This window comes from Zootoca vivipara, chromosome 8 (assembly GCF_963506605.1).
Source record: "Zootoca vivipara chromosome 8, rZooViv1.1, whole genome shotgun sequence".
NCBI classification, from domain to species: Eukaryota; Metazoa; Chordata; class Lepidosauria; order Squamata; family Lacertidae; genus Zootoca; species Zootoca vivipara.
In genome coordinates, this window is record NC_083283.1 from 81,642,656 (window position 1) to 81,667,455 (window position 24,800).

Below are 24,800 nucleotides of genomic sequence, written 5' to 3' on the forward strand. Positions count from 1 at the left end.
TCGTCCTGTGTGGGTGGTTGAACTACCTACCCCAAAATAAAGAATAAAATGGGTGGAAGCTGAAGAGGTTTCAAAACATTTGTCCATCTACTTCCTCTGTCTCCCCCAGAAAGGGTGTCGGGCATCTGCTGTGCTTTACCCTATTATTATCATCACTATTACTGATGTATAACAGAATGTCCCCATTTTCTTCTGAGGGATGTTGGAGGTTATTGATAACGTCATCAGACATTGCCATGGTTCAATAAACCAAGAGGGCTAAATGGAAAAGTGGAACGGTAAATCTAAAAGTAATTCACCAAGTAGCTCCTTAGCAGCCGTCGAGTGAAGAGTGAGTACCACTGCAGTCGTGTTCAAAATGGGCCTTTTTAAACCTGTGCTGCCGCCCGCCTCTCTTTATCTAAGGGCTGCCTAGTTTCTCTTTATTCCTGTTCTCCACTTAGCAAAGTTGTATTGCCTAAGGATAAAAAGGTAAAGGGTAAAGGGGCCCCTGACCATCAGGTCCAGTCGTGTCCGACTCTGGGGTTGCGGCGCTCATCTCGCTCTATAGGCCGAGGGAGCCGGCGTTTGTCCGCAGACAGCTTCCGGGTCATGTGGCCAGCATGACAAAGCTGCTTCTGGTGAACCAGAGCAGCGCATGGAAGCGCCGTTTACCTTCCCGCCGGAGCGGTCCCTATTTATCTACTTGCACTTTGACATGCTTTCGAACTGCTAGGTGGGCAGGAGCTGGGACCGAGCAACGGGAGCTCACCCCGTTGCAGGGATTCGAACCGCCGACCTTCTGATCAGCAAGCCCTAGACTCTGTGGTTTAACCCACAGCGCCACCTGGGGGCTAGTAAAAGCTAGCTGCAGTAAATGTGCATGGAAGATCCGTCATGAAACCTGCAAGCATTTCATCTGAATGCCTACAAGCTCTTCCCAAAATCCAAGTTACCAGATACAGACAGAGATGGCTTACTAAATCCAGCTATCATTAGCAGCCTTTTTCTCCCCTCCACCGGCCAATTTTCTTAAACATCTAGTCTGGGTACTGGGGAACTCGAACAGTTGTATGGTTGGCCTAATAAGGATATTGCCCTAATATGGATTTTCCCCCTTTAGAGCTACTTATGCTCTTTTTCTTTGCTTTATGAATACTAGCTGAGCCCTGAAACAAATTAAGGCCTGGGGGCAAGAGAGGGAGTGGGAGGAGGCTCAACAATGCTTGTGAAACTGAGGTTGAAATTAACATTCTGTACATGCAATGCCCCTATTGGGGGTTGCTTCTTTGCTTTTTGCAAGAAAGAGGACAGTCTTGAAGGAAATAACAGAACCTTACGACCTTAAAACACATCTTGTATGTTATTCTGGAGAATAAAAGACTGTTATATAAACATTCCCAGCCTCTGCCTTGAATATCCTGTGTTACATTGTACATTAACAGTACTTTAATGAATTCATATAACGGGCTTTTGAGACTGTTAGCATCTGATCAGTACAACTGCTGCAATAATCTACTTAAGCCAATTTTATAGCCATAGAATTGTACTGTTGGAAGGGATCCCGAGGGTCATTTAGTCCAACCCCCCTGCAATGCAGGGATCCCTGACAGATGGCCATCTAACCTCTGCTTAAAAACCTTCAAGGAAGGAGAGTCCATCACCTCCCAAGAGAGACTGTTCCACTGTTGAACAGCTCTTACTGTCAGAAAGTACATCCTGAGGTTGCGTCAGAATCTCTTCTTGTATGTTTGATCCATTGGTTCGGGTCCTACCATTCAGAGCTGGAGAAGACAAGCTTCCTCCATCATCCATGAGACACCCCTTTAGTTATTTGAAGATGGCTATCCTATCTACTCTCCATCTCCTCTTCTCCAGGCTTTAAACAAATGCAGCTCACCCAACTGTTCCTGATGAGGCTTAGATTCCAGACCCTTGATCATCTTGGTTGCCCTCCTCTGCACATGTTCCAGCTTGTCAATATCCTTCTTCAATTGTGGCGCCCAGAACTGAACACAGTATTCCAGGTGTTGTCCGACCAAGACAGAATAGAGCGGTACCATTCCTTCCCTTGATTTGGACGCTACACTTCTGTTGATGAAGCCTAGAACAGCATATGCTTTTCTTGCTAATGCTTTTCCGTCACACTGTTGAGTCATGCTAAGCTGGTGGCCTACTAAGACCCCCTAGATCATTTTCACATGTACTATTGGTAAACCAGGAGTCCCACATCATATATTTGTGCAGTTGGTTTTTCCTAACCGAGTGTAGATCCTTACATTTCTCCCTACTGAAATTCATTTTGCTAGTTTTGGGTAAGTTCTCCAATCTATTAAGGTCAACGTGAATCCCTATTATGTCTTGCATGGCATTGGCTACCCCTCCCAGTTTGGTATCATCTGCAAATTGGATGAGCATCCCCTCAGTTCCATAACCCAAGTTGTTTATAAAGCCGCCGGACAGCAAGTGACCAAGGACAGAACCCGGCAGCACCCCACTTGTCAGATTTTCCAGGATGACGAGGAACCATTAATGAGCATTCTTTGGGTCCAGTCATTCAACCAGTTACAAATCCATCGAACAGCTACATCAGGGGTTAGCAAACTTTTCCAGCAAGTTCCACTGTCCCTCAGACCTTGTGGGGGGCTGGATTATATTTTTTTTAAAAAATGAATGAATTCCTGAGCCCCACAAATAACCCAGAGGTGCATTTTAAATAAAAGCACACATTCTACTAATGTAAAAACATGCTGATTCCTGGACCGTCCATGGGCCAGATTTAGAAGGCGATTGGGCCGGATCCGGTCCCCGGGCCTTAGTTTGCCTTCCCATGAGCTACGTCATCCAACCCACATCTTACCACCTCCTCCACAATAATATCATGGGGGAATTGTCAAAAACCTTACTGGAATCAGCATTCCCCTGATCCACCAAACTTGTTACTCTAGCAAAAAGAAAAAAAGGGGGGGGAAGAAATATGACTTGTCTGGCATGACTGTTTTTGAGAAATGCATTCTGGGACTTAATAATCACAGCATCCTTTTCTAAGTGTCACAGTCTTGTCGGCGGGCGGTTGAAGCCCTGGCTGGGGATGTCAGGACCAGAGGCAAGATGGTGGTGAAGAAGCAGGAAGAGGTGCAGGGCTGAGGGTCCAGCAGCAGGCAGTCACAGGGTCAAGGAGCAAGGCAGAGGCGAAGGTCTGGGAGTCAAGGAGCAAGGCGTCAGCAAGGCAAAGGTCCAAGGGTCGAGGAGCAAGGCATCGGCAAGGCAAGGGTCCAAGGAGCAAGGAGTCGGCAAGGCAAGGGTCCAAGGAGCAAGGATCAAGAGGCCAGGTGCAACCAGGCAGGGATAGCGTTGCTGTGGCAAAGAGCTGAAGGGAAATGCTGAGCTTTTATCCCTCCCAGCTCCTGCCACCAGGTGCAGTGAGGTATCAAGTGGCCTTACCTGAGTGGCCACTCCTTGCTTCTCCAGCACAAGCTGAGGCAGGCCCCAGTCCTGCAAAGCACTACAGGCCCCAGAGCCTGACTCCTGCCCATACTCCTGACACTAAGTGCTCACAGACCAGTTGTTCCATTATCTGTTTTAGGACCTTTCCTGGATCATGATGAAATTTCAGTGTGGAAATAAACTTCCTTACTGGCCCTCTTTTGACAATCTATTTAAATTTGCCATATGCAACAACACAGTATTGTGGGTGGGTGGGTTGGCCAAAATATTTCACAAGTATTTAATGCAAGCATCATTAGTGTCCCAGGACCATCTTGTTTCACGTTGTTTGATTGGTTGTTGCCATAGTACTGGGCAGCCCATGCAAAAATGACTGCTGATTTGACTTTTTACTCTGTAACGTCAACAACCGGTATACAGTAATTAGCATTTCTAGGGTTTCCTAGACGGTGCCTTCTACATTAGGGTGAAATAAGGCAGGTCACCAGTTAAATAATTTAAGTGTTTGTGAATATTTTTAAGTGGGGAATTTTCAAGGCAAATAAGCGCTAAACAGAATGCTGCTCTTTCTCTACAGTTGCCTGAAGTGCATGTTGATAGAAATGGTTGCATAGCTTTGACTTCATTAATCATTTCAAAATGTTGCATAGTTCACAGGCACTTTAATTTTCCAATTATTGTACTTGTGGCTCAGCACAGATAAAAGATTACTTACACAATTTGATCTGTGGGCAGCTCAATGCTCTTGTCACCTTACATTGAGCTTTAAGTGCGCACAACGCAACAGAATGTCAGATTTTTCCCAAAGATTTTAAGGTCATGTCTGGGAACTTTTAGCATCTCTGGATTCACAACTGATAGGCTTCCAAGAGATGGATGAATGAGCAAGGCAAGCTGCCTGAATCCTGCCACGCGTGTTTTTTCCTGTCAGAAAGGCCTGAGTGATGCTATGTATCATTCTTTCTCACAAAAAGATGCTTTAACTAAGCAAGGAGATGCTATTGCTGCCTCCATCAGCATCTGTGGTGATCGCTCTGCACCTGTGGTATCAGCTGCCCCCCCCCCACCCTGTGAAATGTCACAGAGAGGAGGACAGCCATTGTATCAGCATTGCCTCTCCATTCTAATCCTCTTCCATTCTCATTTCCCCCGGAAGGGAAGGTGGCTGTTTTATTGGTAAAGATGAGCTGCAAAATATTGCCAATGCCAATGCCATTCAGGTATCTGAAGAAGTGTGCATGCACACGAAAGCTCATTCCAAGAACAAACTTAGTTGGTCTCTAAGGTGCTACTGGACAGATATATATACTGGAAGGACAGATCATGAAGCTGAGGCTCCAATACTTTGGGCCACCTCATGAGAAGAGAAGACTCCCTGGAAAAGACCCTGATGTTGGGAAAGATGGAGGGCACAAGGAGAAGGGGACGACAGAGGACGAGATGGTTGGACAGTGTTCTCGAAGCTACCAACATGAGTTTGACCAAACTGCGGGAGGCAGTGGAAGACAGGAGTGCTTGGCGTGCTCTGGTCCATGGGGTCACGAAGAGTCGGACACAACTAAACAACAATACAGACAAGGCTGTATTGTGTGCACGCAACCACTGATACACACGCTGTGTTTGGCCCCGGAAAGGGGGAGAATGAAGTAGGCTTATACCAGCCCCACCGACATGCGCAGTATGTCAGAACGCAACTCCCACACAAACTAGGAGCTGTCTGTAGTCACGATGGCCTAAATCTACAAACCCTTATCTTTTGGAGTAGCATATTTAGATCTGTGAAGCTGGTCCACAGCAGACATAATAAGCTAATAACCCGGCAGCATACAGAACACAAAAGGCCCCATGTTCAATCCCTGGCATCTCTTGTTAAAAGAAGAAATCATAGTAAAGACCATCTAGATCCGTCCTCAAATCCAAGCTATGGCAAGCAAAAGGGGCTGCTGCCATGTGAAGCTGCTTGGCCAAATGCACAATGCTTGGCCAAATGCACAATGCTGGGAGTGATAAACCAATTTAGATGGCAGCAGCAGCTTCACATGGCAGCAGCCCCTTTCGCTTGCCATAGCTTGGATTTGAGGACGGATCCATAAAGTGGATCTCCCAACCCCTAGGACTATTTGCATCGCAAAGGCTTAATCATTAAGTCCCGTTTTAGAACAATTGCAAATTGCCATGATCACCTTCCACATCAGTAGCTATGACTCGTTCATGCATTTTTAAAAAAAACTGCTTTGGAAAAAGTTCCCATTCAGGAAACATGCTGAACATCTGTTGTCTATGTATTCATTATTTCTGTCTGCTCTGCTTTTGGCTAATTGCCTGGGAGCGAAGTTGGAGCATAGCCGGAGATACAAGGGAGCACATGCATTAGTTGCAAAGACCCTGCTACATATTGAGAAGAAGAAGAAGAAGAAGAAGAAGAAGAAGAAGAAGAAGAAGAAGAAGAAGAAGAAGAAGAAGAAGAAGAAGAAGAAGAAGAAGAAGAAGAAAGAAGAAGAAGAAAGAAGAAGAAGAAAGAAGAAGAAGAAGAAAGAAGAAGAAAGAAGAAGAAAGAAGAAGAAAGAAGAAGAAGAAAGAAGAAGAAAGAAGAAGAAGAAGAAGAAGAAGAAGAAGAAGAAGAAGAAGAAGAAGAAGAAGAAGAAGAAGAAGAAGAAGAAGAAGAAGAAAAGAGAAAAGGTATTGTCAAGAATAGGGCTTCCCTAACAAACTTTATTTACTGGAGCCTGTTATCTTCTGTTTGCTTACAATCCTCACTTGCGCAACTGATAGCAGAAAGTGTATTTAATACCTACTCAGTGCTAATATGCCGCAGCATGCATGGCTGCTTAATTTAATTTATCTCTGATTAAGCCTATTATGTTTGAGATCACTTTACAAAAGAGACTTCTTTTTGCCAGCTGTAAGCTTATTTGAATTGTAATATAAGTTAATAACGTGTGAAATAACTAGTGATGCCTGCCTCCTAAATGTTAATTTTGGCAAACTGCTTCCTAAGTTTGTGCACATATACAGATCATTCATTGCTGTGTACAAAGAACGGCCGTTGGACATAAAAACAATGTACATTTCATAAAGGCTGCGAGTGAAGGAAAGTTACTTCTGAACTGCAGCCAAGCAGAGGCCAGAGATTACAGCCTGCATCGTATGGGTGGGTCATGCCCACCCAGCCACCATTCTTATTGGCGAGGACTCGTGTGATGCCAGTGAAGGCGAGCTGAAATTTGCCACACAGAAGGAAGATTGCTGGGGAATCAGACACACAGGCTCAGAGTTTCTAGGACTTCTGAGGTGGTTATGTGTGGATGGGGGCACTTGGTGTACCTATCACCTTTGCCAAAGAGTTATATGGTACCACAAAGGTCATAAGAATGCGTCATAACCCAGAATGCGGCAGCTAGACTGGTGACTGGGAGCGGCCGCCGAGACCACATAACACCGGTCCTGAAAGACCTACATTGGCTCCCAGTACGTTTCCAAGCACAATTCAAAGTGTTGGTGCTGACCTGTAAAGCCCTAAACGGCCTCGGTCCAGTATACCTGAAGGAGCGTCTCCTCCCCCATCGTTCTGCCCGGACACTGAGGTCCAGCGCCGAGGGCCTTCTGGCGGTTCCCTCACTACGAGAAGCCAAGTTACAGGGAACCAGGCAGAGGGCCTTCTCGGTAGTGGCACCCACCCTGTGGAATGCCCTCCCAACAGATGTCAAAGAGAACAACAATTACCAGACCTTTAGAAGGCATCTTAAGGCAGCCCTGTTTAGGGAAGCTTTTAATGTTTGGTTGATTTCTGTATTTTAATGTTTTGTTGGAAGCCGCCCAGAGTGGCTGGGGGAACCCGGCCAGATGGGCGGGGTATAAATAATAAATTGTTGTTGTTGTTGTTGTTGTTGTTGTTGTTGTTGTTGTTGTTATCACCTTTGCCAAAGAGTTATATGGTACCACAAAGGTCATAAGAATATGAGAATATGGTAAGTGCCTGCTGGATCAGGCCCAGGTCCCAACCTGTTCTTATGGTGCCCAAACAGATGCTTGTGGGAAGCCCATGAGCAGGACTTGAACACAGAGGTGACTGGCACAAACAGAGGCAGAGGCAGACTCTAATCATCCCCTAATGCTGGGGTTCCAGACGCTTCAGGTTACAGACTCCGCTAACCCAGAAATAGTACCTCGGGTTAATAACTGTGCTTCAGGATGAGAACAGAAATTGCGCAGTGGCGGCAGCGGGAAGCCCCATTAGCTAAAGTGGTACCTCAGGTTAAGAACAGTTTCAGGTTAAGAACGGACCTCCAGAACGAATTAAGTTCTTAACCCGTGGTACCACTGTACCTGGAAAACTACTTCAGGTTTTCTCTCCACACACACACACCTCAACACAACTACACAGAGAGCAACCTTTTCTTTCTGGCTTTGGACAGAGTAGGACTGACCTGGAAGGATCAAGAACATCTCTTGCTGCTTGTTGGCATCCAAGAAATCAGCTGGAAGGGATCCAATCAGAAACCACCCAAGAATTTGATGTAAAAAGATCAGCAGAGCATCATGCAAACAAGCCAAATGGCTGCAGGTGTTTCTGTGCCCGGGTCTGAACGATAATCTGAAAATCCAGTGATCTCCCAGCACATTAGGCAGAGCACTTATTATAATGAGTTTAAAGTTTAAAAGTTGCACCAAAAAAATTAATACATACTAATAGGCTGAGTAGGAGAACTTTAAGAGAACTATTTTTGAAGTGCTACTCAAGTTAGTACTTATGCACACTTCTTTGTGTAGCGCTGCTTTCTCCGGGGAAAAGAGCTCTTGAGCACTCAGTCGGAGCAAATGGCAATGCGGGTTCTCCAATTTAGAGCTAAAAAGTGGGTTTTTCCTGGGAAAGGAGTGGGACGAGGGGGAAACTGCTTGGACTCGTGCCTAGAAAGTGTGGGTCAAGCGGAAAACCACATGGACCCATGGTTTCTAGGAATGGAAGAGGAGCCCTATGTTCTCTCACTATTTTAGAATGTCTATTTCCCTGTGTACAATTATAGGGGCTGAAACTACGAGAAAGATCAATGTGGAAACTGTGTGTGTGTGTGTGTGTGTGTGTGTGTGTGTGTGTGTTTGTGTGTGTTTGAGCACAGAGAAATTGGCTTTTGTTTCTCCCTGCTTGCCCCACTAGGATGCAGATTTAATTTGCGCAAGTGTTGCCAAATACTTCAAGGCCCATTGCTTGCAGTCATCCTCTATAGTTGCACTCCAGATGTCGCACAAATATTTTTCCCTAGACTTAAATCTCAGCATGCAACGAACCAGAAGTGGAGATCCTAGAATCGTAGAGTTGGAAGAGACCACAAGGGCCATCAAGTCCAACCCCCTGCCGAGCAGGAAACACCATCATAACATTCTTGACATATGCCTGTCAAGCCTCTGCTTAAAGACCTCCAAAGAAGGAGACTCCACCACGCTCCTTGGTAGCAAATTCCACTGCCGAACAGTTCTTCCTAATGTTTAGGTGGAATCTTCTTTCTTGTAGTTTGGATCCATTGCTCCGTGTCCGCTTCTCTGGAGCAGCAGAAAACAACCTTTCACCCTCCTCTATATGACATCCTTTTATATATTTGAACATGGCTATCATATCACCTCTTAACCTTCTCTTCTCCAGGCTAAACATACCCAGCTCCCTAAGCCGTTCCTCATAAGGCATCGTTTCCAAGCCTTTGACCATTTTGGTTGCCCTCTTCTGGACACGTTCCAGCTTGTCAGTATCCTTCTTGAACTGTGGTGCCCAGAACTGGACACAGTACTCCAGGTGAGGTCGGACCAGAGCAGAATACAATGGTACTATTACTTCCCTTGATCTAGATGCTATACTCCTATTGATGCAGCCCAGAACTGCATTGGCTTTTTTAGCTGCTGCATCACACTGCTGACTCATGTCAAGTTTGTGGTCTACAAAGGATCTAGGAGTCTTGGTAGACCACAAACTTGACATGAGTCAGCAGTGTGATGCAGCAGTGAAAAAAGCCAATGCAGTTCTGGCTGTGGCCTATCAGACATTGTGGATAGTATCACCCAATACTCCTGGCCATTGACCCTGGCTGGCTGGCTGGGGCTGAGGGGACTTTAGAGTCCAACAACATAGGAAGGGTCGTCGTTTCACCACCGCTGCACTACAGTATTCATGGTGCAGCTTCTGCCAGCCAACATTACCTTCTGCACAACTATGGCTGTTGGCCAAAAAAGGGAGGTGCTTGTGACTTAATTCTTAGGTGCTTGCAATGTGAGTGGCCACTGGAAAGTGCTGCAGAGCAGGCGGACTCTGGTGTTTTCAGGCAGTGCAAAGGAGCCAGCTGGATTTCACATGGCCTCATACATCAACCAAAGCTGCCCTAAGCTCTTTCACCTGAGAATTATTTTCTTCTTTACAATAAATAATGAGCTCTTATTACCCTCCTTGCCCACCTAGGCACGTCCAACAGGTAGATCGTGATCTACCGGTAGATCACTGGACGTCTGTGGTAGATCACTGATAGATCAGTGGCTCCCCCAAAGAAGCTGAACAACTTTGGCTCCCCTAAAAAAATTCAACATTTTGACCCTTAACCCCTCAAAAATGGGCCTTCCCTCTTCCCTAACAGAAGCTCAACAAGTTTGACCTGAACCCCACACGACAGGGCTTTCCTTCCTAAAAAAAAAAAAGCTCAAAAACTTTGACCTGAACACCCAAGAAACGGGCTTCCCTCTTCCCTAAAAAAAAGCTCAACAACTTTGACCTGAACCCCGCAAAAGGGGGTAGATCACTGCCAGTCTTTAACTCTGTGAGTAAATCGCAGTTTCTTGGGAGTTGGCCACCCCTGTAAACTATGGACTGTTTATGAATGTGTGGCTTTCCAACCACATTCTAGATCATGTTCCACTTAGGACTACTGCAACCTTCCCCATTCAGTGAGAACACAAAAACCTTTTGACATCCATTTATGAAACAGTCCTTCTGGCTGGGAATGGTCATTCTAGTGCATTATCACATATGCAGGATCCTGGAGGAGATTACCATATGTCTATTTCACTGACAGGGACTTCGACTGAGCAGTAAAAGCGACAGAAATCACTCAGTCTTTCTCAGTTTTGCAGTCTCTGAGGACTGAGTGAGTACTGCACAGTGGTGAACCCAGAACATTAAAGTTGCTACAGGGACTGAGAGTGAATTTCACCAACTCTTGGAGGTAAGAAAACTGTAAGACTCACATGGCCACTTGACGTTTAACAGCTATGAAAGTGCCTGTCACTTTACGTAAGACATTTTGAATATTCTGGCTGTATCAGGGAATTAAATGGCCAGGTTTGGAAATGAATTGGCTTCAAATATCTTCTCCAGCTAGAGCCTCCTCCCACCACAAAAAATATGCTGTAAAGTAAAGCAAAACCACATCCCTTCAGTGAGAGAATTGGCAAAATTTGAGAGGAGGGACACTAGCTGGTTCCAACACAAAAGTCCTCACACCCACGGTTCAGTACCGGCAGTTGTAATTCATGGCGTTATAATTGCAATAAATGTGCTCTTTGTGGGTCTCTCCTCAATGAAAGCCCACAGGCTGCTGCCTAATGCAGAACACATCTTCTAATCCAATTAAGTCATTTGGAGTATGTTACATGTACATTACAGACAGGGAAGAAAAAGGCAAACAATTAAAAAATGTAGGATACTGTAAGGGGGAGGGCTTATAGAGAACCCCCCCCATCCGAAGCAGCTCGTCTCCCAGCAGTCATGAGAGCGGAGGGTCTGATGGAGGGAGTCAGGAAACGGAGAGGGAGTGCCAGGGCTCTGGCAACATCCAAGAGCCCCTGCTCTATAGGCAGGAAGAGAGGGAGGCAGAAAGAGAGGACAGGAATCGGTCAGACAGAAGACCCGTCCCCCCACGCTGCAATTGAGGAGGAGGAAAGGGAGGCGATTTTATGTTGGTCCAGAACGCGGAGGGGGGCAGTGCAGGAATCTAACTCGAGCGGGTAGACATGGAATCAGCAGTTCGTTACACTGTAAATAATGTGCGCCAATAAAAACGTCTGAAAGACAAGCATGTGGAAGGTCGTTACTCAAGAGTAGTCACTAAAACCCTGACAGATACTTTCACTTTCCTGGCCAAGAAAACATGCCCTATTTTCAGTGCAGGTGGAATATCTGATGTGTGACATTTACTTCTTTGCAACGTCGACTGGGAAACAACCAAAGCATTTTTCCACTTGGTAATTGATTTTTCATTCCACCACTTGTCTGAGACTTCAAGTTCCACCCCTGTTGAATAATGAGAGTGGAAGAGTCACCCTATTACAAAAGACAATCCTCTAGCACTGTCAGGATTTGAACAAGCCTCATCTGGAAATTCCTCCAACCATACAAATTTTGGAAGTAAAACTAAGTAAGCTGAACACAACATTCACATTTAACCACCTTATTTCAGTGAGAATACAGGCAAAAATTGAGGATGAGGGTGCTAGCTGGTTTTTCTATAGACACTTGGAAGTAACTCAGCATAGATGCAATGGTAGCAGAATTCATCTTTTAAACTGCATTCTACAGAATAATTTCAATGATATGAAATAATGAACAAAATCCACATCTTCTATCTGCCTTGCATCTGCATTTTGAACAGAAATAAACAGCTGTGAAGAATTGACTTGTGTCACTAAGAGGCAGGATTCCAAATACACTCGGGACTGAGATCAGTTGACTACAATGGTGTCATATTTGCAATGGTTTCTCATCAGAGGAGAGCTGCACTTTAAAGGACACTTAGCACCAGACACTGAACACTCTGCTGCTTCCATTAATTTGGGCACATTGCTCATTGCCTTTCCCTTAAAAGCACAAAGCAGAGAGCAAGCAATTGCATACTTCATATGCCAACATGTGGTAGCGCAGAAAGAAAGGAAAAGGAAGAAGAAAGAGACTGTGCTCCTAGGTTTGGAGAATCCTGCCTTTGAACAGTAACTTTAGTAAGTGCCCTTAAACAGAAATTAATTAGAATCAGGAAATTATAGAAATGTAGAGGTGGAAGGTACTCTCAACGGTCATCTAGTCCAACCCCCTGCAATGCAGGAATCTCAGCTGAAGCATCCATGACATATGGCAGAACCATGACAGAACCAGGCAGAGGGCCTTCTTGGTGGTGGCACTCGCACTGTGGAACGCCCTCCCATCAGATGTCAAAGAATAAACAACTCACGTTTAGAAGACATCTGAAGGCAGCCCTGTTTAGGGAAGTTTTTAATGCCTGATGTTTTAATGTATTTGTAATTTTTTTGTTGGAGGCTGCACAGAGTGGCTGGAGAAACCCAGCCAGATGGGCGGGGTATAAATAATAAATTGTTGTTGTTGTTGTTGTTGTTGTTGTTGTTGTTGTTGTTGCCATCCAACCTCTACTTTAAAACCTCCAAGGAGCTTTAAAGACTCTCCAAGGAAGGAGAGTCCACAACCCCAGGAGGGAGACCATTCCACTGTCAAACAGCTCTTACTGTCCGAAAGTTTTATTGCTGATGTTGAATCGGAATCTCCTTTCTTGTCTTTTGAAGCCATTGGTTTGGATCCTACCCTCCAGAGTAGCAGGAAACAACATACATATTCCATACGTCAGCTCTTTCGATATTTGAAAGTGGCTCTCAAGTCCACCTCTGTCTTGTCTGCCATGGATGCTTTAGTTGAGATTCCTGCTTTGCAGGGGTTGGACTAGATGGTCCTTGGGATCCCTCCCAATTCTACGATTCTGTCTCAGGAATGCTGTATCCCAGAGACTGCACGACACTGAACATATTTTCCTGTGAGTGTTCCAAACATCATAGGATCTAAAGTGCTGAGTAGCTATCTCATGCCTTCTGAGCTTCGCAACTAAGTATGCAAAAAATGCTTGTTGACAAATACTCATACTGTTATTTATTTTTTACCAATCTCGGTGAAGCATAGTAAGGAAAAGAATCTGGTTCCTCTGCCAACTCAAATAATTCTACAGCAATTTTGCAGCTACCGTAAGTGGCCTCTTCCTCTTCTCACATCTGCCATCGTCTTAATGAAAAGCTGGCAGATATTGATGTGATGTGCCAGGAGCTCTGCACTGGGCTAAACCTCAGCCTCATCTTAGTTCCTGAAGCAAGGGTGTGTGTTTTTTAAACACGCACGCACCATATTTTTTAAAAAAAAACACACACACACACAACGATATTGCAGCATCTACAACTTTTCAAAGACAGGTTTGCAAGACTGCTGGTTTCTTACCCCTAAAGCCGTGTTCCGAGACCTGCAGAGGTGCAGGAGGGAAGGAGAGAGGAAAAGAACATTCAGGATTGTCTCCTGTTACTTGATGGGCTTGCAGATCTAATACTAATATTGCCCTTGCCTTGCTTGTTTTGCAGAAATTAGAAAAAAAATATGCATTAATCTCAATGAATATAAATATAAAAAAATATAACCTGCATAAGAAAGTTCCTGGGGCCTCTCAGAAAAAGGTGGTCCAGAAAATAACATCTTGCTACCCTGAAAACACGCATGCACCATATTTTGTGTTTTATTTTTCATCTTCTGAAATATTAAGCATGATAATCACTTCAATGTGTTAGTAGTCAGGCTCGAGTCTGTGTTTTCCGCATTTTGAACTTGCATAGTTATGGATATGTCTAGCATTTTGTCCAAACGAAAACCAAAGAATAATTTTGAAGACTTTAAATTATGAAATCAAAGTCAATCTTCTTCTGTTAATGAAATAAGTAAAATGGTTGAATGAAGTTATTTCAGAAATAAAGAAGAGCTCTTTCAGATTCCCCAGACTTTTGGAGAACCACACTCCCCAGGTTTTTCAACCACACACAGAAACATGAATCACATGGAATATGGGAGCAGTGTGTGCTTTAAGAATCTGCCGGGACTGTCACATTGACCCACATTCAAGCACAGAAGAGGGCACCGATTAAAGCAGGGGTAGTCAACCTTTTTATACCTACCGCCCACTAATAAGATATGATAAGATATCTTTATTGTCATTGTCCCTTTGCGGGAACAACGAAATTACTCGGTTGCTACATCCACTCAGATAAAGCATTCCGCATAATCCAAAATTACAAAACCTAATTAAAAACAGTAAATATAATACAAAATAACAAGTAAAATAAGATGACTTCAAAGTCCAGGCTTTCCATTTAAGGCCAGATTCGCTCTAGAGATACATCTTTCTTGATGGTAAAATTTCCTTACTGCCCACCAGTGCTCGATGGAAGGAGGATTCACCTTGTGCCGTAGGAACCCCCAAACCCCCCCCCCCCCCCGAATCCTGAACATAGCTGAACATAGTTTCCCTTTTTTGCAGGAAACTCCCTTATTCCAAGCCACAGTTGTCAACCTTCCCTTTTTTTGCTGGAAATTCCCTTATTCCAGCACCATTTCCCACTGCTATCCTGGATTGTTAGATATACCATAGACTGTCCCTGGGACAGGCGAGGCTGCTGCTGATCCCTTATTTTCAAATCCGAAAGTTGACGGCTATGATCCTGAAGCGCCCACTAGTGGGTGGTAGAGACCAGGTTGACAACCCCTGGATTAAGGGACCCTCTGGAAGGATCACTGCCCCCCCTCCAAGTCTTCCCAGTCCAGAGGACATTGCTTTATTCCTCAAATTTGGAAAGCTTACTCACAGAGTAGGCCCCATCACCCCCATGCTGCTAGTAATGTTTAAATGTTTAAACACGTTTAAAAACACACCGTATAACCTAAAACCTCCTTGTTATTTAAAACTGTCCATTTTTTTCTGACCCTTAAGAAAGTTGAACAATCTACTCTTCACTAAATATCTAAATATAAAAATGTGAGGAAAACACACATCTTTTCTGCTAGACAAAATGTTTATAGTTCCATGGCTCTACAAGACAGGGATATGGAGATTGCTTTATCTTGCTATATTTCCGCAATTGCTGGCGGCTGCCTTGAACAGCTCCTGTCAGAAGGATGGGAAACAGGTTTAACTTAATAACTAATAAGTTAAAGTACACCTCTCTTGGAGCTATTTCTATTAGATCACTGTCCTCCTGAAGGATGGATGTTCATATGTACTTGAATGGAGTAAAAGACTATGAGTCGTTGGGAGGGAGGGATGAGAGTGTGTGCGCGAGAGAGAGAGAAAGTGTAACTGTGTTTAGCTTTGTTTTAGACGTTATGTTGTTAATATTGTTTTGTAGATTATAAATGCTTTCTTGATTATTTGTTAATTACCATATGTTCCCGTCTATAAGATGCCTCCATGTATAAGACTCTATTTTGGGCACTCAGATTTAAGAAAATGGGAGGAGATGTATCCGTGTATGATGCCCCCTAATTTTTGACATTATTTTTTTGGGGGGAAACCTAGTCTTATACATGGAAAAATACAGTATATAGTAGGACTTATGCTGTTATTGTGATGGATAGCCAATTTTTTTAGTTGCTGGTTTTCTAATAGTGTTTCATAGAATGCAATTATTTTATTGATGTTTAGTTAATTATATTATATGATTTATGCTGTACTTGTGGTTTTTTGTTAGGTTATTTTTTTTAAGTTGCTTTGGGATTCATGTGAATGGAAAGTGGCATATAAGTGTAATCAATCAATCAATCAGACACAAACATTTAAGTAAAGGCAATGGCCAATTTGTTCCTGACTCCTGCACATTCACAAGCCCACTGCGCCCTGTTACACCCTGTTTTGCTTCCCCCCCTTACCACCACCCCGTCCCCCCCCTTTCCAGCCACTTTTGGCTCCCCGCAGTGCGCATGTGCGTGATCCCACGTCAATTGGGCATGCGTAAATCGGTCATTTCCTGTACTTAACTACTTTCAAGGGACAGGTGGTCTCCCCTGGAGACAGAAGGGACAGGATCCTACCAATCTTCCATAAGGCTCTCCCACAAACTAGAAGGCCAGTTTGGGACAGTGTCCAGGGTGATTCATTCACACTTTAAAAACTGTATTTTAGCACTTCTGCATCCCCATTCTTCCTGTCGTTCAGCTATATAGAACCTACAGCTGCTACATAATAAGCATTCTTAAGCACGCTTCCTACTTAAATTTAACATAAAAAGGATTGGGAGTTTTGTTCACTTCAAAGGAGTTATTCTGACAAAGGCCTGAAAACTGAATTTGTGAATAAAAAAAAAGCTCCCCAGTGTCTCTCCCCCTATTTCTAATGCAAAGCAGTGTGATAGAGCTGATATTGTGACAATCCTCAAACCTTTTCCTTCAAATGAAGTCAAAGGGAACTATTCCAGAGCAAGAATTTAGAGGATTGTTGCCTAAAGCAGTTAAACTTATTCTGTGATGAAAAAAGAATTTAGATTAGCATAAAAGCAAGTAAATGTTTAAGCAACCCAAGGAAACCTTGGGTACAACGGCATCTGCAGTGTCTCATTATAAAGCCCCAGTGAAAGAAATATGAGAAATATAAATGCACATTCTCTCTTATCTTGAACACTGTTTAGATTTTTTCCCAAAGACCCATCAAGACTCTGTTGACACAGACAGCGTTCCTTCTTTTATCTGGCAAAAATATAAGACTCACAGAGCAATACTTGCAATACAATACAGTACTCCCACTACATCTGAACTACTGGAGCAAGTCAAACTTCCTATGCCCCACAAATAACCCAGAGATGCATTTTAAATAAAAGGACACATTCTAGTCATGTAAAAACACACTGATTCCCGGACTGTCCGTGGTGCTGGATTGAGAAGGCGATTGGGCTGCATCCGGTCCACAGGCCTTAGGTTGCCTACCCCTGCTTGTGAGGGGGCAACAGTGACTGTGTTGTGCCTCTGGGAGGCCCTAGGAAACTCCACTTGCAAGAAACAAGGCCAGGCTAATGGCAGGTAACCAGAAAGATGAAAGGAAGTTATGGGAATTATGGTTATACTGTATAATAGATGGATAAAGGTAAAAGATGTGTCACGGTCCGGTCGGCGGGCGGTTGAAGCCCTGGCTGACGACGTCAGGGCCAGAGGCAAGATGGTGGTGTAGAAGCAGGAACAGGTGCAGGGCTGAGGGTCCAGCAGCAGGCAGTTGCAGGGTCAAGGAGCCAGGCGGAGGCGAAGGTCTGGGGGTCGAGGAGCAAGGCGTCAGCAAGGCGAAGGTCCAAGGGTCGAGGATCAAGGCGTCGGCAAGGCGAGGGTCCAAGGAGCAAGGTGTCGGCAAGGCAAGGATCCAAGGAGCAAGAGGCCAGGTGCAACCAGGCAGGGATAGCGTTGCTGTGGCAAAGAGCTGAAGGGAAATGCTGAGCTTTTATCCCTCCCAGCTCCTGCCACCAGGTGCAGTGAGGTATCAAGTGGCCTCACCTGAGTGACCACTCCTTGCCTCTCCAGCACAAGCTGAGGCCTCACCTGAGTGACCACTCCTTGCTCCTCCAGCACAAGCTGAGGCAGGCCCCAGTCCTGCAAAGCACTACAGGCCCCAGAGCCTGACTCCTGCCCATACTCCTGACAAGATGCAGTAACCTAAAAGTTAAACATGGAAGCCATGGAGGGATGGAAGAAGATCTGAAGATTCAAAAGAACCTTGTATTCTAATTTTTGAAACGGTTTTGTTTTATATGTATAAAATTATCAAAAACCCAATAAAAATTATTGAAAAAGTAGAAATGCTGAGAAGGAGGCACAGTGGTACCTCTACTTACAAATTTAATGTGTTCCTAACGCACATTCATAAGTCGAAAAAATTCAGACCAACACGGCTACCTACCTGTAACTAACAAATGTTGCTTTTTTGTGTTGAATGTATGCTATATAGTATCTCAAGCCATTTGCCCATGTTGCCATGCAACCAGTCCATGCAGAATGTAGGCACTCTGTACAGTGGTACCTCTACTTATGAATTTAATGCGTTCCGAACGCACATTCGTAAGTCAAATCCCATAGGAATGCATTGGGAGAAAAAAATTGTGAGTCGAAGCAACCCTATCTAAAAATTCGTAACTAGAAAAAAAATCCTATCTAAACCGCATCCAAGATGGCGGACGGAGCTCCGTTCGTAAGTAGAAACATTTGTAAGTAGAGTTATTCGCACCACTGTACGACCTTGATTAGGAATCAGGAAGAGGAAAGCGGAGAGTAGCTGTTGGGACGCATTCCATTCCACTTATGGAGTGAGCAACTCAGGGGAACAGAGATGGTGAGAAGAGAAACGGGATTTGAAGGAGGAAGGTAATAATAATGGGACTACAGAGTCAGAGTCTCTGATGAAGAGTCCCAGTGGAGATTGGTGGAACGTGAATAAACTAGGTACCAGGAAGCAGGATGAAGGACAAGCCCTAGAGAGGCTTGCCAGTCAGGAGGGTGCCGGAGCTCTTGCAGCAACAGCCCTGGCCAGTATATTTTGATGTTAAGTGTACAATGATGGTCTGAGGATCCTCCTGGAAGTGGCAGCTTCCTATCTAAGCCCTGGCTAGAAATACGCCACATCAAAAAGATGAGTGCCTTCATGTTCTCCATAAGCTGCTTTGCTCACCACAGGTTTACTACATCACAGAGAATGGGCCTTAGCCTGCCATGGGCCTTAGTTTGTGTCTTTTAAAAATTATCTCTTTGATCATCTCAGGAATTGCAGAAGGAACTGCAGGGCCCTTTTTCTGACACATTTCAAATGATAAAATTTTCCCTTCGTTTTCTCTAAATTTGAGATCAAAGCTCTTTCAAAAAGGTGAGGATTTGGACCAAAGTGCAGTGTTGACTATTATAGTTCGATCCTCTCCTTTTCTCACTTCGCATGTCTGTGATGGTGGGTTTTATTTTTTTTTATCCCTCTTACAGATCCATGTGTGCGGGTTAACAGACAAAAGAATCGGCTTACAGTTTGCATTTAAAAGCACGGGGCTGAGCAAATTTGAAATCCCATCTTAAGCAGTTTAACTGAAAGCATTGCAGTTAGCAGTTAAGACTGGTCTCCCCCTTTGTTACCCCATTTATCAAAGAAGTAGGCTACAGACTGAAAAGTAAGTTTAAAACATATAGTTTACTCACAGTCAAGCATTTGTCCTTAGCAGCAACAGCATTATTAGTAAATGCCGGTAACAGACTTGTGTTTACAGCAAAAACGGCTTCAGGCATATACCTGATGCTGGAGCAAGCAGACAGATGTCAGTCTGCATGGCTGGTTGAAAGGGCGGGGGAGAAAGAAGAGGAAATCCCCTCCCAGAAGAGGAGGAGAAATGACATCACAGAGAGCCTTCTCTAGCAATTATGTTTCTATGGTCCGAGTCTGCCTATAAGTAATACAGTTCTATGCTCTTAACACCTTCACATGCTAACTAGCAAGAAGATACTTTGTTAGATTTGATTGCATCTCTCCCACACATGAGATCAGACTCCTATTTTGGTTGTAATTAGAACCACATTTACTACTGCAAAACTGAGCTACTAATCAACAGAATTATCAATTGGTAAAGACCGGGTTGGAATAGATTTATAGAGAAACCATTGACCCAAATGATACTACTAGTTCACTCTGAGAGACAGATAATAACTTGGAACTCCCTTGTCCACTGGAAAAAAACTCTCTATTTTCCAACACAATGAGAATTAGGGCAACCAGGGCATACCCTACCAAGTAATAACAATAAAAAAGTTTCCCCAAAGCCACACTCTTTCCTGTTCCACAGAGCCTTCCATAATCCACCTGGATACATTTCCCCCTGTCAGCTGGAGCCACTCTTCCTTTGAGCCAGCCCCAAACCATTCCTTTTGGAGCTGTGGAGCTGCTGGTCTCTGCCTGTGGGATGGCAAAGCAATCTCAGGGGTGGGTGGGTGGAATCCCCTGTTTTTGTTTATGCTGTGAGCTTCCTTGGGTTCTACACTGGGAGAAAAGTTGCATATAAAATAAACTGGCAAGTGAATAAATATATCAACTAGGGACACTGTTGAGAGACTGGCAGAACTGAAGGCTGGACAAACAGGCCAAACCCTACGCCAAAGGATAAATGGACATAAATCTGACATCAGGAACCACAAGACAGAGAAACCAGTAGGAGAACACTTCAGTCTCCCAGGACATTCTATACAAGATCTCAAAGCAGCTGTTTTATTACAGAAAAATTTCAGGAACAGACTGGAAAGAGAAGTTTCTGAATTGGAACTCATTACCAAGCTTAAAACCATGGAGCCACCTGGGATGAATAAAGACATCGGATTCTTATCTCATTATGCATGATCAAGCTTTCTTTAGCGCCTCAGCCCTTGTTTTTTTCCCCCAGGACCAATTGCAGTCATCAGCAGTCTTTAACAGCCATCTACAGGTTTACCACTCCCATCAGCCCATCACCCATTCCCATCACCCCCACCCCCCACCCTCTGAATATACATAAGGATTCGGTGGATTCTGTTTCAGTGTATCTGACGAAGTGTGCATGCACACGAAAGCTCATACCAAAATAAAAACTTAGTTGGTCTTTAAGGTGCTACTAAAGGAATTTTTTTATTTTGCTTCGACTCAGACCAACACGGCTACCTAACTGAAGGCTGGAAAGTTATTGATCCCTTTTAATATCTGGCATAGAAAAACTGGGGAAGAGCAAAGTGCAATGGGGTGGGAAGGTATGCCTGCCTGACAGCCTGCAATTGCAGTCTATCGGTCAGGTGGGCTTCTTGGGAAGAAATCCGGGGGGAAGTGGCAGGTCATCCAGGTAAGGTGAAAAACGGGGTTCTTCCGCTTTTATTTGTCTCAGTTCTTGGTTGTGGCCCTTAAAAACAGGAATAAAAATAATGGAGACAATTTTCTTAAGTAAACCACGGTAAATAACTTTCTCTGTACATGGTGAATTTTTAATTTGTGATGTGGCCCATTTAGCACTGTCGTTAAACATGCTTCATGGCTTTTAATTGGTTTCCTTATCAAGGCCAGGGGAGAGAAAACAGTGACGGGGCTCCTGAACTAATCTGTGCGGGCTAATTTGTTCGCCTAATATCAATTCCAGAAAAATGCCATAGGTTCCAGGCATGACAGGGCAGACAGCAGAAAATACTGCAGTAGAAGGGACTCAAAGAAACAGCAACCACAGAGGCAAGGGGAGTCTGCCAGAATTAATTGGCGCCACAGTTCAAGAAGGATACTGACAAGCTGGAACGTGTCCAGAGGAGGGCAGCCAAAATGGTCAAAGGCCTGGAAACGATGCCTTATGAGGAACGGCTTAGGGAGCTGGGTATGTTTAGCCTGGAGAAGAGAAGGTTAAGGGGTGATATGATAGCCATGTTCAAATATATTAAAGGATGTCATATAGAGGAGGGTGAAAGGTTGTTTTCTGCTGCTCCAGAGAAGCGGACACGGAGCAATGGATTCAAACTACAAGAAAGAAGATTCCACCTAAACATTAGGAAGAACTTCCTGACAGTAAGAGCTGTTCGACAGTGGAATTTGCTGCCAAGGAGTGTGGTGGAGTGTCCTTCTTTGGAGGTCTTTAAGCAGAGGCTTGACAGCCGTATGTCAAGAATGCTTTGATGGTGTTTCCTGCTTGGCAGGGGGTTGGACTGGGTGGCCCTTGTGGTCTCTTCCAACTCAATGATTCTATGAATTGTAGAGAGATACAGAAAATACATTAAACATATGGAAAGTAGTTGCCAATAGTTCTTTTTCAGTTTTTGCTTATAGATTTTTATATTCTATAATGGCCAAAACAATATTTAAAAAACTGTGTTAACTAAATTGCTTTTTATAGAAAAAGATCAACAACCACTTACGGTAGTTCAACCACTGGAAATAAATTTTCTTATTGTTATGAGCTTAATGCAGGGGGTGACTTCCAGTGCAGGTTACTGTGTTTCCTAAACTATTTTTTTCCAGCAATTTTTTTTTGTCCAAAATAATAAAACTTTTCACAACAATAACTGGGTACAAGTCTAGTTATATTAATACAATCTCCACAAAAAAACACATTACAGTACATTCAGTTTGTGGTGTGATTTCAAACATATTCTTAAGACATTAACCTTCAATATAGCCTCTCCATATACAAATTTGAGTAGTTGGCAAGAGATAATTGTTATCTTCTTGCCTTACATATGAAAATAAAGGAGCCCAGGTTTCAACAAAGGTATATCTCTTTGTAACACCTTCTGCTACCCTTCTAAACCCAGTTAGTCACTATGAGATAGCCGTCAGTAGAAAGAAAACTACAGTAAATATTTATGTTGAATAGTGAGGTCAGAATCTACAGTGGTTCCTTGCTAGACGAAATTAATTCATTCCATGGGTCTTTTCTCATAGCGAAAAATTCATCTAGCGAATCCCATAGGAATGCACTGGAAATTTTTTTGACTTTTTTTGCTCATAGGAACGCATTAATTGAATTTCAATGCATTCCTATGGGAAACCGCGATTTGCTAGACGAATTTTTCGTAAAACACATTCGTCTAGCGAGGCAACCTCCGCTCGAAAAATCCTTTCGTTAAGCGGAAATTTCGTTAAGCAGGGCATTCGTTAAGCGAGGCACCACTGTATGTTAAATGAAAGCAAGGCTAACGCTGGATTTGGTGAGAGAGGGTGTTTAATGGTTTTAGCAAATGATATCAAATCACAGACCTCCTTGGTCTAGAATATATGAACGATTTTACATTCTCACACTCCTGCTGAGTGTGGCAGGGCTAATATCTTGGAAGATTTCTGTTGTGGAATCGTTATATTTTATATTCTGGATATTCCTAAGGGATTTGAAGACTCTGTTATTGAGCCTAGAGTGCTCAAACTGCATCACATTGTCCCTTGGGATCTCACCTGTTCTGCTTTTAGTAATCGGGACTCTAGGGGTCCATGCTAAATCCACTCACACATTGTGTGTCAAGGTCATTAGCCAGCTGGTTGTAAATGAAACCGTATCTTCCCTTCCACTTTTTCAGGTAAACCATTAAGTTTAAGGTTTTTCCACCTGTCTCACTCTGTTCAATTTTTCTGGCTTAAGTGATTGGTCATCAGTTGACGTTTGAAGCAACTGAATTTCAGACTGATTTTCAATTCATAGCTTCATTAGCTGTTTTGGAGATTTCCTTAAGGTCTCCCAGTAGTGTGCCAAATTGTCTTTCGAAGGGGGCTGCCCAGTCCAAGGCTAGCGCTTTTTGGATTTTGACTATGTAAGCATCAGACTCCCCATTGTCCTCCATATTGAAAGCTGATAGATTTCCTGCCTTTTTGCTGACGTAGCCCACCCCCCTTGCCATTTCAGAGGCTTCAGAACAGATACCATTTATTTCCTCCCTTAAATCAAGTTTTACAATTTTGCTTTTTGGACCTCGTAGTCCCTGGAACATTACCTTATTGGAGCTGTAAATTGCTGGATGTTAGATCGCCTTTTAAAGGCCACTTGATGTGTTTATCGTCCTGTGGTGATCAGAGACATATATTTATGCTGCCATTTAGCTCCTTGGCTAAACATTTATAAATATTGGATTTTGGAGGAAATATTGGTAAAAAAGAACTGTGGAGGGGAGAAACCCAAGCAGTTTGGGGGTTTGAGTCCCATAAGAAAAAATAGTGTCCATTGTGATCGTCAAGGACGCCCCTTATCTGGTGGCTGAGCATGAAAGACATGCAGAAGAATAAAAAATAAAAAGGATCACACTTTCCCCTTTTCTGCCACCAAAAGGTGGCAGCGATCAAGGTAAAGCAACTATATTTTGGGATTCAGTTCAAGTTAACTGCTCCACTTTTATTGTGTTCAGGTAAAAATTGGTTTTAAATACAGTCGAACCTTGGTTGATGAACGCCTTAGAAGTCAAATGTTTGGGCTCCTGAACACCGCAAACCCGGAAGTGAGAGTTCCGGTTTGCGAACATTCTTTCAGAAGCCAAATGTCTGCTGGGGCTTCCACAGCTTCCGATTGGCTGCAGGAAGCTCCTGCAGCCAATCGGAAGCCACGCCTTGGAAGTTGAACGTTTTGGAAGTCAAATGGACTTCCGGAATGGATTCCATTCAGCTTCCAAGGTATGACTGTGCCCAGTGCCAGATTTACATATAAGCTAAACCAGCTATAGCTTAGGGCCCCACTCTCTTGCCCCCCCCCCAAAAAAAATTAAAGGAAAAAACCCCTGGATGTACATTTCCAAAATATAAGATTTTTTTAAAAAAAAACTACATCCAGCAACAGTGTTTTGTGTTGTGATGGTTCCTATGATGTAAGTCATGGGCCCCACCTGCTAGCCTGCTTCCTAAAATATCACTGGTTTGCTCCTTTCTATATACAGTGGTACCTCTACTTACGAATAACTCTACTTACGAATGTTTCTACTTACGAATGGAGCTCCATCCGCCATCTTGGATGCGGTTTAGATAGGATTTTTTCTATTTATGGACTTTTAGATAGGGTTGCTTCTACTTTTGATTTTTTTCTCCCAATGCATTCCTATGGGATTTGACTTA

General features: G+C 43.7%; 1 protein-coding gene across 2 annotated transcripts in view; it reads right to left on the reverse strand.

Annotated features, from left to right (window-relative positions):
• The window catches only part of ENOX1 (ecto-NOX disulfide-thiol exchanger 1), a 270,937-nt gene that overhangs the window by 135,187 nt on the left and 110,950 nt on the right, over window positions 1-24,800 (reverse strand). The gene's annotated exons all lie outside the window — the stretch shown is intronic.